The sequence below is a fragment of the Brachyistius frenatus genome, unplaced genomic scaffold, assembly GCF_029030835.1.
Source record: "Brachyistius frenatus isolate BFR_SWC_R1_liver_20210118 unplaced genomic scaffold, ASM2903083v1 Contig_166, whole genome shotgun sequence".
Taxonomy (NCBI): domain Eukaryota; kingdom Metazoa; phylum Chordata; class Actinopteri; family Embiotocidae; genus Brachyistius; species Brachyistius frenatus.
The window spans coordinates 1-13,697 of NW_027210765.1; the positions used below are offsets into that span (position 1 = coordinate 1).

The 13,697-nt window shown below is 39.5% G+C and overlaps 1 long non-coding RNA gene across 1 annotated transcript; it reads right to left on the minus strand.

The window, feature by feature from the left end:
• Window positions 1-537: 537 nt before the first annotated feature.
• LOC138631798 (uncharacterized) lies at window positions 538-3,474 on the minus strand. The gene is made up of 3 exons (XR_011311748.1): window positions 3,192-3,474; window positions 2,562-2,649; window positions 538-564 (listed from the first exon to the last, which is right to left on the minus strand). It is a non-coding gene; the product is annotated as an uncharacterized lncRNA (long non-coding RNA).
• Between the last annotated feature and the right edge of the window lie 10,223 nt (window positions 3,475-13,697).

Sequence of the window (13,697 nt, forward strand, 5' to 3'; positions counted from 1 at the left end):
ATTGCATTGTTGCAATGTTCGACTTTCTGACTCGCACGTCCGAACGCTCAGAAACGTCACCTCCAAAATATGACCCGCTTCCAGATTCACAACGTAATGTCCCTCTGACGGCGGTTCCTGTTCGCTCTGTCGGTGTCTTGTAACCAAATCACCATGTGCGAGGCGAGCGGAGGCGCCGACAGTACGGACACACCGTCCCTTGAGTGACTTCAAATAAACATGCGTGGTCTAAGTAGGTCAGTGGACTAAGAGGTGTGTCTGTTTCTGTCTGCGGGCAACGATGAATAAAAAAAATAATAAATAAATAAAAAAGCATAATTATGCAGTGTAGCGATTTACACGTTACCTATAAAAGACAAAAAAAAACAAAAAAACAGGAGGGTGAAAGGGGAAGAACAATTAGTCAGAAAATATAGTGAGAATAAGGTAATGTTTGAAGTTTGTGCCAGAGTGTTTAAATTGTTTGTTTTTTTTTACTACAGTTTGTAAAGTGTTGAAGAACAAAACAGACTTTTAACATCAATTGGCAAAACTTACTGGATGCTTTTTAACAAACGCAGGACTCTTCAGATGCGGCCGGCACGCGAGACAGAAAAAAACAAAAGGAGACAACAATGAAGTTTACATAAGATGACTATCAGGAAAATGTCCTTCAGACATGATTTGGAGGTTAGACCGCAAATTATTCTTTTGGCATCAATCAAGCAAATCCTAAAAATACCATTTCTGGCAGCTTCACAACATGTGAAGACATGCCAATTATCCTTTGTTTAAAATTTTATTATATGAATATTTGGGGGTTTTGAACTGAAGGTTGGGCAAAAAACAAAGCTGCATGAAGGCCTCACATTGGGCTCTAAGAAACTACGACAGGAATCACAAGTAATACTTGACAGTTTTTGACATTCTTAAATTACTCGCTATTCTACAATTGAAAAAAAGATTAATCAAGGACAAATATAATTTGTTCTTTCATTCCAATTAGATATTTGTATATTGCGAAATCCTTAAGCCTAAAAATAGTCCTGTGAATCCCAGCTGTAAAATCGGTTTCCAACTCTGAGAACGTGCTTCCGCTCAGGCGACACAAGTTCAAGGCAGGTGAACCAGAATAAATAAGAAGTAGAGAGAGTGAGCATTATGCCATGATGTGCTGCATGTAGTGGAGTTAACATGTTGCATAACCATGTTGCTGGTCACCATGTAATATTTAGTTCGCAGGGCCTGGATCGGTGCGTCCTCTGTGCCAGCAAGCATGAGGGCAACTTCATCCAGTTCAATTAGGATTCAACAGTCGAAAAATTAAATATCGTTCGGCGGTGGGGCTTCACAGGAGACGTATAAACTCGGGAGAAAATTTAAAAATGTCAACACAATGGAGCTCCAGTTCTGAATCTGTTTACTTCATGTTGTTGAATGGAGCATTTTCCGACCAATCCTGTCACACTCCCATATTTATACACAAGAAAGAAAACCTGCATCTTCCTAAATGGTAAAAAAAAAAATCCCTATCCACTTTTTCTTAAATCTTATTTTTAACACGTCCCTCTTTCATTCTTAATTCTGTTGCGTTTGAGGAGTGGATGGATTATTTTAAACCACCTATTAGAAAAAGTAAGGCGCCAAATTGAGATGGATTACTAATCATCAAATATTTTTTTCAAAGAAAAACACCGACACGTTCTGGTTCCAGCTTCTCCGGTGTGAAAACATGATGGTTTTCTCTGCTTTCTATGATCATAAATGGAATAATTTGGGGTTTAATCGTGGATATTTAACAATATCACCCATTTTCTGAAGAGATACAGAAACAAAATTAGTCAGCAACACCTAAATTATTATTTTAGCCATTTAAAGTAACTGACTGGTTCCAATTAATCAAATTTAAGTTTTATAAAAAATAAAGAATTTAAAGGAAGGTTAACAATATTACGTCAGATTTTACAGACTTAAAAATCAATTGAAAAAAATTCAAACCTTCAGATTAATAAATCGATAAGATTTAAAACATCAAGTTAATAGGTTTCCCTGACATTTCCCCTGGTCAGTGACATTACTTGGGACCACCACTTTTAAATCCCAACTGTGAGCAGATGGAATAAAAGCTAAATAAGTTTAAATACTAATACCAACAAAAAAAAACAAAAAAAATACACCTGTTTCAACCGGTATTCTTGATTTTACAAAACTGTCTTTTATCTTCACATTAAAATACCAAAGTTAGTCTCCTGAGGAGTCTATTTGTTAAAGAATTTATGTAATTTCTTGGAACAACTCATTATAATCTGTGTATTTCCAGGCGGAACTAAAAAAAAAAAAAAAAAAAAAAAAAAAAAAAAAAAAAAGCAGCAGCTGGTTTAGAAGCATTAATGCGTTTTTCTCCAACTCTTAGCTATTCATATAAAAAAAAAAAATAAAAAAAAAAGGTTTTATAAACGGGAGGAAATAAACGGGCTTATGTAACGTAACAGTTAGTCCTCGGTATGTAACCGGAGCGGTGTCGTCGTGGCTTCCTTCTGCGAGCCTGCTAACAGGCTAGAAACCAGGTGTCCGAGGCCTACCTGGGAAGTTGGTAACCGGATTGGACGGTTTTAGCCGAGGTAATACCGAGCAGGCTCGTTCACAAAGACATCCAACACGCTCGCCGTGCTGTCAATGAAACGGGAGGGGAGGCCTTCAAATTTAAAAAAAAAAAAGGTAGAAGAAGCTACACCAGCAACAACAAAGGTTTTTTTTTTTGTTTTGTTTTTTTAGAGATGGCTGGCTTGTGGAGAAAAACTCTTATTTCGTATCCGAGTCGTGACGCCGAGGTTGCTTTTTTTTTTATTATTATTTTTTTAAATATATATATATATATATATATAACAGCTTAAAATTGCAGGCGAAACTGAAAAACACAGATTATATATATATACATATATATATTAAAAAAAAAAATTAAAAACAACAACTCCCCGTTCAAACACACACAACACACACCAAAAAAAAAAAAAAAAAAAAGAAAGTCGGCTATCTCCAGTTAGCACGCTGCTACAAGCATGGCAGCATCACTGGGAAGGAAAAAAAAAAAAAAAAAAAAAAGCAGGTCAACAAAACAAGGCTGCTGGATTACACACACACACACACACACACACACACACACACGACGAACCGCTGACATTAGTGAGGCGTTTACGTGTTTTTAAAGTTACCTGGCATCGTGCTCGTGGTGCTCGCCTCAACGCGTAACGCGACACAAAGTTGCTGCAACTATAACACCGAGGAGAGAGAGAGAGAGAGAGAGAGAGGGAGAGAGAGGGAGAGTTGTGTGTGAGCGTGTTGCTCCTCGTCGTCGTCGTCGTCGTCGATGATCTCCTCCGCGGGGGGATTTCACAGCGCTGCGATGCGACGTAGCTGGCTCAACTTAGCTAAATCCTGTTAGCCACCTTTTGCTAACGTTACAAAGCTGGGGTCGGTCATGTGGTTCGGGTGAGGCGTTCGAGGACTCGCAGCAATGTGGGAAAAATTTGACTGTTTACGTTTTTTGTTTTTTTTGACTGTTGCTAAATTTACAGCTCCTCATATTTTCTGATGTAGTATTTAGAGTCCAAGTTTTTAAATCAGTGAATCCTGTATCATATATATCCTATTTTATGTGTTAACATGAAGTGCGGTTACAATAAAACTTCTACACATTTCTGAGGTGTAAATTAATGAATTTGAGCAAACTCTTGATTAAAAATTAATAACATTTATTATCGAAGCTTCTGAAAACAGTTCATTGCGTTGAGCACATCATGACCTAGGCTGATATTGAAAACTATCAAGGAGCCCCGCTTCGTGTCTGAATTCATCTAAATGCCGATTATCTGTGATTTAAAACACAACTTCCATTTGTAAACACTGGCACATGTAGCTGTGCAGGTGGACAGTGCACACAAATGACAAACTGTCCAAAGTGCTGTCAGAGGGAACAGATGTTTGTTTATTGTGCAGAAAACTATTTGCAAAAGACGCACAGACGTGGCCCAACTATGCAAGCAGCGACAACACGAGACCTAGCCCGACCACAGCGGTTCCATTCCTGTCCACACAGAGGCTCATAGTGCCTCACATGATGGCTCACAATAGAAATGCACTGTAAACCATTGCTCTTTCCTCTGCTGTCCGCTGTGATTAAAAGCCAGGCTTTATTTTCTCTTTGGATGAAATGAGGAGATGTGATAATTGTGGTTCCCCCCCACCACCACCCACCACCATCATATTAAATCAACTACAGACATCATGGCGTGTCACGGCCTGAAATTTATAAGTTTCTTTCTGCTCCGGTAAGAAATCTTTGCAGTTGTTAGTTACGCTAATTGAGTGAGTGACAGCAGCTGACTTTGCGGTTGCCTAGCAGCAAACGATGGCTGATCCAGGTGCTTCTGCCAGTAACAAGTTTAAGAAATGACCGCTAACGGATTGGAGGCATTAAAGCCAGGAATTTATTCATGGTGCAACGAAGACTGTAAGTCCTAAAAAAAAAAATATATGATGTGACTTTTCTTTCAGTGTTGTAACTACATACAGGAAACCACTTACAGTATTGTGTTAAACATGCTGTCTTTGTGACAGAGCAAACTGATCAACCTGATTGATTTTTGTTTTTAGTTCATAAAATATCAGAAAAGTGAAACATGCTCAAATCTTAAGCTTCCAGCTGCTTGTTCAGTCCAACCCAAACATTTTCAGTTGGCAACGATATGAAAACGAACAACATATCGTCATATTTGACAACTAGAGACAGCTGATTTATTGTTCTATTAAAATAAAACTTCAATTAACAAAATGTTTATAGGCAATTTTCTTGTAATCAACTGCTGTAATGGTTCCCAGCCTGAGGTTTAGGACAGGATAAACTTGACACAAGAAAACAAACGAAGTCTTCAAAACAAATCCTCCTTGATTCATCACCCTTCTTACTAATCTTTTTTTTTTTCTTTAATGTGAAATACTGAATTAATTGACCTCTTTGCACATAAAACCACCTCAGCACAACAACCTGACGAAGGAACACCACTTTGAGGTTGTTTGCAGCCCAAAGACAAATGAAACCCCAAAACCGAAAGACCACATGCAGACACGGGTTTGTTTTAAAGGTTTAGAGAAAAAGAAAAAGAAAAAAGGCTGCGAGCCAATAAACTAATAGAATTGCATCTAATTGGCTAATTGTTACAACACCCCCGAGTTACAGTAACCTTGACACCCGGAAATCAGGGCTCACAACGGGTCCGTGAATGCAGCATGTGAACAAACACCACTACACTCACTACACTCTCTTCCAAAACACAAATGCCTGCGTGGCCTCGGAAATAAAAGCAGTTCTAACGATTAAGTACAAATAATCCAACAAGTCACACTTTAATTAACGTTTAAGGGGAGTAGATACTTCTAAAAACTGGACCATCAGCTAATAAATAAGGTCTACTTTTAGGATCAGTGAGTACACAAGACTAAGATATGGATCTAACCTTTTTGAAGACTACATATTTTCATGAACTTGACACTGTTCCAACGTTATAGTTTATCACCACACAACTGTTTCTAATGTACGAGAAGATCTCTTAGGTTGTTTTACCACATGTTCCTGGTTTTCATGACAATTTATCCTTCTTTTCAGACAGATATTTGAGGACCACAACAGTAGGTAGTGTTAGCCCTTTGTGGCATGTATGCAAGTTTGTTCAGACATGGGCCCGGGAATAGCAGAAGTTAATTGCACTGTATTAACATTGTTGATGTTGCTTTCTTGCTACTGTTTCTTTTTGCCTGGTGCTTTTTTGTTTTTGTTTTGTTTGTAGCAAACAGTTAGCTGCATCAATAACAACAGACTCACCACTCAACTTCAAGTGCAAATAGGGGGGAATCCGCAAACCAGCTGTCGGGGGGGGGGGGAAATGTTTCTTTTCCGGTCCGGATGTTTCAAGAAAACCAGGCAGTAAAGAATTTCTTCTAACAACCTCCAATGAATATTTGTCTCCTTGGTCCGTTCGCTCGCGTTATTTGGCCAAAAAAAACCCCGATAAATCCACTGTTTTCTGCCTAAACGTTAGGAGGAAAAAACGGTATGTCGTGGTTGTGCTTGTCCAGCTGTACACTTCACTCATTTGGTTGAAGTCTACGTCAGTCAGTGCGTTTGTGCGACACCATTGGCCCAAAACGATCACACGCCCCGCCCTATACCTCCAGTCACTTAAGTAAACAAAATAAAAACCCAATTTTTTTTGTTTTTTCTTTCCTTGCCCCCTTTTCTGTAATCAATAAGACCAGTTAATCTTTGACAGCTAGGTCTGACCTTTTGGTTTTATTTTTATTTTTTTACAGAAGAAGCTCTAGTTTTATGTTTATACTGAGTGTTTGGGAGGAGAAAGCTAGAGAGCAGAGTAAAAGTGAATGCAAGAGTGAGTGTGCACATGCTTTTCAGGGGAGATGGAAGTTTGTTCCTCATTCTTTACCCTTACATTGTCACATATGTTCTTTTGAAGGGTAGATATTGTTCATGTTTTGTAATGACTTCAGGTGAATGGCATACTTAACTTAAAAAAAAAATAATTATGAACACGTTATTGTGTGCACTTTGTCTTTGATCAATGAGTTTATTGGGTGAGTAAAAGATTTATAATCTCCCTTGTTGGTTATCATGTGAAAGTATAAACAAATGAGAAAATATTTTACTCTCACAGGTTAGTCATAATGAAAGTCTGAAGTACTAAGTTAAGAAAATGTGGACAATTTAGTGTGTGTTGAAATTACTAAATAGCAGTGAGTAAATAATGCAAGGTAACAATAATATTGACAACTAAATAAGATCATCATTAAAACGTGGAATACGTGGAGATTAAAAAGTATGATTGCAATTAGGGAAAAGTTAAAAAAAAAAACCAAGTTTTACCATGTAGCAGGCAGAGTATGTCTAATGAAAGATAAGGAAGTCTTAAACGACTCTTACACATTTAGTTTTGTGACCTGATTGTGTAGGTAATACCTGGCCAGTACAAATTGGGTTAAAATTGAGACTAATAATGTTTTTGTGCTGGAAACAGTCCAAACTGACCACTTGGATAATAAGATTTCAAAGGTTTAGTCACTTATGTGGGCTCATGTAATCCTTTGTATAACTGGGGTGTCAGAATAAACTCAGCTGTTCGACCTTTCTGCAGTGCATGCTCGGATCCAGACGTGCGGTGGCAGAGAAATACAGTCTTTTATGCGTTTTAACCGAACATCAGTCTTTGTAAATATTGACACCTTTGCATTGCATCATTTTCAGGAGAAAAACATCAGGTCATGCTACAGCAGGGAAATGTCAGCATTCGTAAACAGGAGGAGAACAAAATACTGCTGTTGCCAGTGAAATCAAAGCATCTCTCCACGGTGTCAAAGGTAACCGTTCTGGCTTTTCAAGGCCTTCATCACTTGTGATTCGTGGCAACTTTAAAGCCTTTAGAGGACATGTAGAGTTCATCTAATTTTTGTTGTAATATTGTGTTGAATGAAAACGACAAACTACTAGCTGTTAGTATTTCTCATTAAAATGATGATTTCTTGCAGAACAACAACAGTATTGATCTTTGTAATATTAATGCAAATACAGCAGTTTAATGTAACCACCATGCTATCTTAGACTTTAAGATATTATTTGATTTCTTTTTAAGAATTTATAATCATTATAGATTTTTTTCGAGTGCTATGTTTGGCGGACAGTTTTTTTCTCAGTGAATTGACAGTAGGCCTGCAGTTGATCCAAGTATAGAAAGTGATAGGATAAACTGTGCCACTATGGTACTGTCTTAAGAAAAGTGTGAATGTTTTGTCCAGTGTGATTATTCACAGCTGCCACCACGTTCACATCGGAGCCTTTTACAGCCTCTGTGACGATTCTGTCTATTTTTGGTCAAAGTCAACAACTCAGCTTCACCTGTTTTCCCTCGTGCAGGTTTGAAGAGCCGAGAAAGTTTTAATTAATGGGAGCTGTTCTTGGTCAGAAACACTGTTTTGCAGAAATAACGTGATGACGGTAATATGTATGTCAGTGACATCTGAAAGTGAGTCTAGGCTGGATTTACTCTTATGAATTTCCCCACTGTAGGATTAATAAAGTCTAAATCCAAACACAGTGAAGCACAGAGTGTGAACATACAGATGTTGCACTCAACCCTGAATATATGCTGCTTGGGTTAAAGTGGATGTTTTTTGGGGGGGGATTGTGCCACATGTGTACATTAAGTAAATTTCAAGGGTAAAGTTCTAGATTTAATTTCTTAGTTTGGTAAGTCTTTACGTTAAGAAATGATTTTAGTTTGGAGCATCTTTTAAAACCTTCATTGGGCACGTTTGCACTTTTCTGAGGCTGAATAACAACATATATTAAAAGAACCTCATTCGTCCTCGGTCCTCTGCCCAAACAAACAGCACTCACTGGAAGCTTTAAGCAGCTGCTTGGCATTAGGCAGTCAGTAAGACGGTGCATTACTCCACAATCCCAGCAGAGGGCGACTGTAGCACACAGTGTGGTTGTTGGGCAGTACGGTGGACACACTGGTCGAGGAAAACTAACGAAATAGTGATGCCCGACCATCAATGTCTGTTGAAGTGCAGCCTGTTAATTAGTCACAGTATGTCCAGCGCAGATGCCTGACAAGTTAAGCAAAGGTCTAAAAAAAAAGTGTCCATCAGGGAGGTTATAACTTTTGATGATAATTATTTCTTTTGTCCTCAATACCTGAGTATCCATTTTATGCCCTAAAATAAGCCTCAAGTACCCTCTCAGGTAAATGCATCTTCTCATGTGAAATACTGCAAACTCAACAGCCAGGTTATATCGCTCTAATCCACCACCTGGTCCACATGTAGTTAACTGTGAGAAAAACTCTACTTCAACATAAATCCTCACTGTGACAGATCTCCAGCTGGCTACATCATTTCTGAATTATCTCAGCTGGATGAAAGACGCGTGGACGTGTGGTTATTAAGAAGGATGCGGGGACATTAAATCAGTGATCAAGAATGGCAGATGTTCTCTGGAGTGTCAGCTTGTGTGTGTGTGTGTGTGTGTGTGTGTGTGTGTGTGTGTGTGTGTGTGTGTGTGTGTGTGTGTGTGTGTGTGTGTGTGTGTGTGTGTGTGTGTGTGTGTGTGTCTGTCTGTGTCTGCAGCTGATTTATACACAGTCATCTGTGATGTCTCTCAGCACACTAAGACCTATAGAAAAGCTTTGTTTCCCTGTGATTAAACACACACACGTGTACGAGCCAGCTTTGTCCAAACGGAGGCCAAAACTGGTCAAATATGTTTTGTAAAGTCTAACTGACATTTACGCTCAGTTCATATATGACAACAGCAGATTTTGCTCATCTTTGGATAATTTTTTTTTTTTTTTTTTTTTTAAATAGCACTTGAGAGATCGAAAGGCTTGGATGACAACTTTGAAGTCTGGACACTGATGGGTTTTTTTGCTAGGTAGGTAGGTAGTTACTTTATTAATCCCTAAGGATACATTTTTTCGCGACAGCAGCATTTATAGATACATGAAAGCAATAAAATAACAGTAAAAAATATTAAATATAAAAATGCACAGTATATACAGTATATACAGCACAGTATATATTGCTATAATCATTCCTCATTCATCCTGGCCGTTAAAAGAGCTCATTTTAATGCTCTTCGAATATTGTTCGAAAAGGTCTTTTTAATATGAAATCCCCTCTTTGTGTTTTTCTAGACCGTATCTTTCCTTGAACTACAGCACCAAAAAAAATTCTCCTCTAAAGCAGCTCTAACTTTTGAGTATACCGCCTTTCATGTGACTTATTACCACTGCCGGAGCTTTTACACAGAACAGGGACTTCCACTGAAAGCATATGAGGAAGGGGTGTTTTAATGGCTGGTATGAAGTGGAGGAATGATTACATCATGCAAAAACTGTTTCAGTGTTCATGTGTGTGCCAGATTATTGTTTCAAGACATATGTGAAAAATAAAAAAGTCTGCACACAGCTCACATCCACATCCATTCTCATTGGAGTTCACAGTAATATGACTATCTTCACACACTCTACGTACTTAGAGACGAAGCGAGGTATTCCCCTTCAACTCTTTCCCCCCCATTTTTCCTTTTCTCCACTGCCCCCTCCCCCCCCTCTCTTTCCCTCTGTCCCCTCTGTTATACATTTCAGCCTCCGTCTTTGCTATTGAATCATAAATCATAAATTCCCTTCCTCTGCCTCTCTCTCTCTCTTGCTCCCCCTCTTTTTTTTTATTACACAATAGCCCAGACTTTATGTCAGAGGGTCAGCCATGGTTAATATATATATATATATATATATATATATATATATATACCGGTGCAGATCCCCACCCCAATTTGCACCGGTGAGTTTGTCCAATGCAACTCACACACACACACACACACACATACATTCACATTAAAATGCGCACACTGGAGCACACGGCACACCCTCGCAAGCACATGAACAGGAAGTGGCACATTAGCACACACACACACACACACATGCACCCAATGGTACAATACTGCCTTTAATTATTTTCAGCACAAACTCAATATTTCAGCACGCGCAGGTGCTTATCGTCCGAGGCTCTGTTAACACTCAGCCCACAGTAAGCAGCAGTATGCTCAGTTTTAACAAGGAATTTAGTGAACATGGAAATATATTCCTGCTGCATGTTTGCTTCAGAAACCTTAAAGAAAAAAAACATTGGTTACACAGTACATGCCAATATTTCTACTCTACTGCCCCTCTAATGGTTCCCCTGTGTGTTTTAGTGTGGCCCTCACATGGTCAGACTCTGGGTCCCTTGTTTGTTTAAGATGTTTACTTGAGAGAAGTTGTATAATTATTTCCAGTTTATAGCCTAAAATACAAATGTATTATTAATGGATCTGCATAGTCATAACTGTTATTTACCTTTTTGAAAGAAAAAAGAAGAGTTACATGATAAGTTTGATCCCACTTTAATGTTAATCTGTGAGCTTTAGAAATGCTGGTTAGTAGAATTATTATTATTATTTATTTATTTTTTGGACTATTACTAGGCTGCTTTCATTGTTAAGTCTAGTTAGCTGGCAGTTGTGTAAAGTAATTAAGTACATTTACTCAGGTACAGTATTGATGTACTTGTACTTTACTTGAGAATTTACAGTTTGATGCTACTTTATACCACTCCACTACCAACCTGTTTGGCTTCTTACAAAAGTCAGTGTGCAGTCGAGGTGCCTGTGAGTTGCTAACAGCTCCAACAAATATTAATTTCAATAAATGCTCGAATGATCTGATATTTCAGAGTAAAAGTCCTGAAAAACAGACTTTCCTCTCCCAGTGATCATCTGACAGCCCTTCACATTTATCTGCTGTCGCTGGATATGCAACTGGATATAAAGTAGTTCAAACTAACTCCACCTGCAGCATCTACAACAGTTTACTAGTAATGGAGTATTTGTACATTGCTGTATTGATATTTTTACTTCAGTAAAGGATCTGGGTACTTCTTCCACTACTGACTGCTGACTGCAGAAAGCAATTTTATTTCCCAAAAATGTCAATTTCTCACGCATGAACATATCTATCACATGTAAACAACATGTAGTCAACTTTACCGCCTTTACAAAGAAGAATTCCCAGAATTATCAGCAGCTTTGCATCAACAGTGTGATGTTTGATGCTATCGTGGGAAGTTGTCATTCAGGCTGCTGGGCTCTACATTGTTGGCTATTTAGAGGGAGAACAGTATCTTACTGAGTGTGTGTGTGTGTGTGTGTGTGTGTGTGTGTGTGTGTGTGTGTGTGTGTGTGTGTGTGTGTGTGTGTGTGTGTGTGTGTGTGTGTGTGTGTGTGTGTGTGTGTGTGTGTGTGTGTGTGTGTTTCGTGCACACACACTTATGTGTCGTATGTTATGGGTGTGTTTCCGTTGCTCGAGGACTTCCAGGGTCCCAGAGATAATGTGGAATTCATGAGAGGAATGCTGCACAGGGGTTCCTTCCCGTCACCTGACTCCCATCACTTCCTGAGCTGAGTTTCCTGCGTCTGGATCTCCCAGGAGAAGGGTGAGGCTGATGAGGGTGATGGAGGAGCTTGACTGTCACTCCCCCGATGAGTTCAATCAGGTTTAACGCAGATTAGGACGAAGCTGACTGCCAACCACAGCTGTCAGGTGACTGGCCGACATTAGGAAAAGCCCAGATTTAAAATGCTGCCACCCGACTGCTAATGTTAGTCATTAGAAAATTAACTGGTGCAAATTAATACGGGCAGAGGATGATATGGATTAAACAGAGAATGATTGGCCTGTAAAAGGGGATGAGGCATGAGAACGATAAAAAAATTTTTTTTTTAAAAACGCAACAAAGAAAGAAAGGAGGAGAAAGAAAGAGGTGATGGCAGGATCAATGTGGGGCCTCTTGGTTTTTGGGCAGCAAGGGGAGACATGCCAGGTAATGGCTTCCAGACACACACACACACACACACACACACACACACACACACACACACACACACACACACACACACACACACACACACACACACACACACACACACACACACACACACACACAGAGCCTAATTCAATTTAGAAATCTGACAGAACAGTGGGATTGAGTGGATGTGGATGTGTGTGTATATACCTGGGGCATTTTTGTTCACATACTCGAGAGGTCTGACTTCCTCTGCCCATTGGGAGTGGGGGCCGCTGAGGCTCAATGCATGCGTGTGTGTGTGTGTGTGTGTGTGTGTGTGTGTGTGTGTGTGTGTGTGTGTGTGTGTGTGTGTGTGTGTGTGTGTGTGTGTGTGTGTGTGTGTGTGTGTGTGTGTGTGTGTGTGTGTGTGTGTGTGTGTGTGTGTGTGTGTTGACGAGCACTGGGGGTTAATGTGTGCTTTCAATCACAGCTGTAGTGGGGAGAAATCAGATCCCTGCAGTGTAGATGTGGACCTCAACATCCACACACACACACACACACACACACACACACACACACACACACACACACACACACACACACACACACACACACACACACACACACGGCATAAGAAAACAGAAAGAAAATGAGAAAATCAATACCACTCTTATGTCTGTTGGATAAATATAAAGGTGTTAGAATGGCTTAGCATGACAACTGGAAATAGGGAGAAACAAAACAGTAAAATCGCCTCTTATTGTCACTCACTAACACATTATTGTATCATTTTAAAGGAAACACGATCAGAGAGTACACAAAAAACAGAGCATTTGTTTTTGATTGACCACATCCACCTGACTGCTTCCTGCTTTTGTGTGAAACGGTTGAGGGGAAAGCTTCAAGATCAAGGAAAGTGAAATAAAGACGAAGAACTGGAAGGAGATAAAGAGAAAAGTGAATGTAGGAAAAAAAGATAAATGAGAGGTCAAGATGAAAAGAGGAGTAAAGAGGAGGACAGGAACAGCTAATTAAACAGGAGGGATATATGTGGAGGAGTGGGAGGGAAGTGAGAGGGCAAGATGACTTAACCGGGATGCACCGCCCGCTCAGGATTACTCCACCCTCAGTCTCCAATACATACTCTGCAATTTCACAGTGAGGTAAATCCCCCAGCATTCCCCCCCTATGCGCTGTCACAGCCCTCCCACTCATGCAACTAGTGTGTATGTGTGTGTGTCACCACTTTTCTTTGACATTCCTGTGCA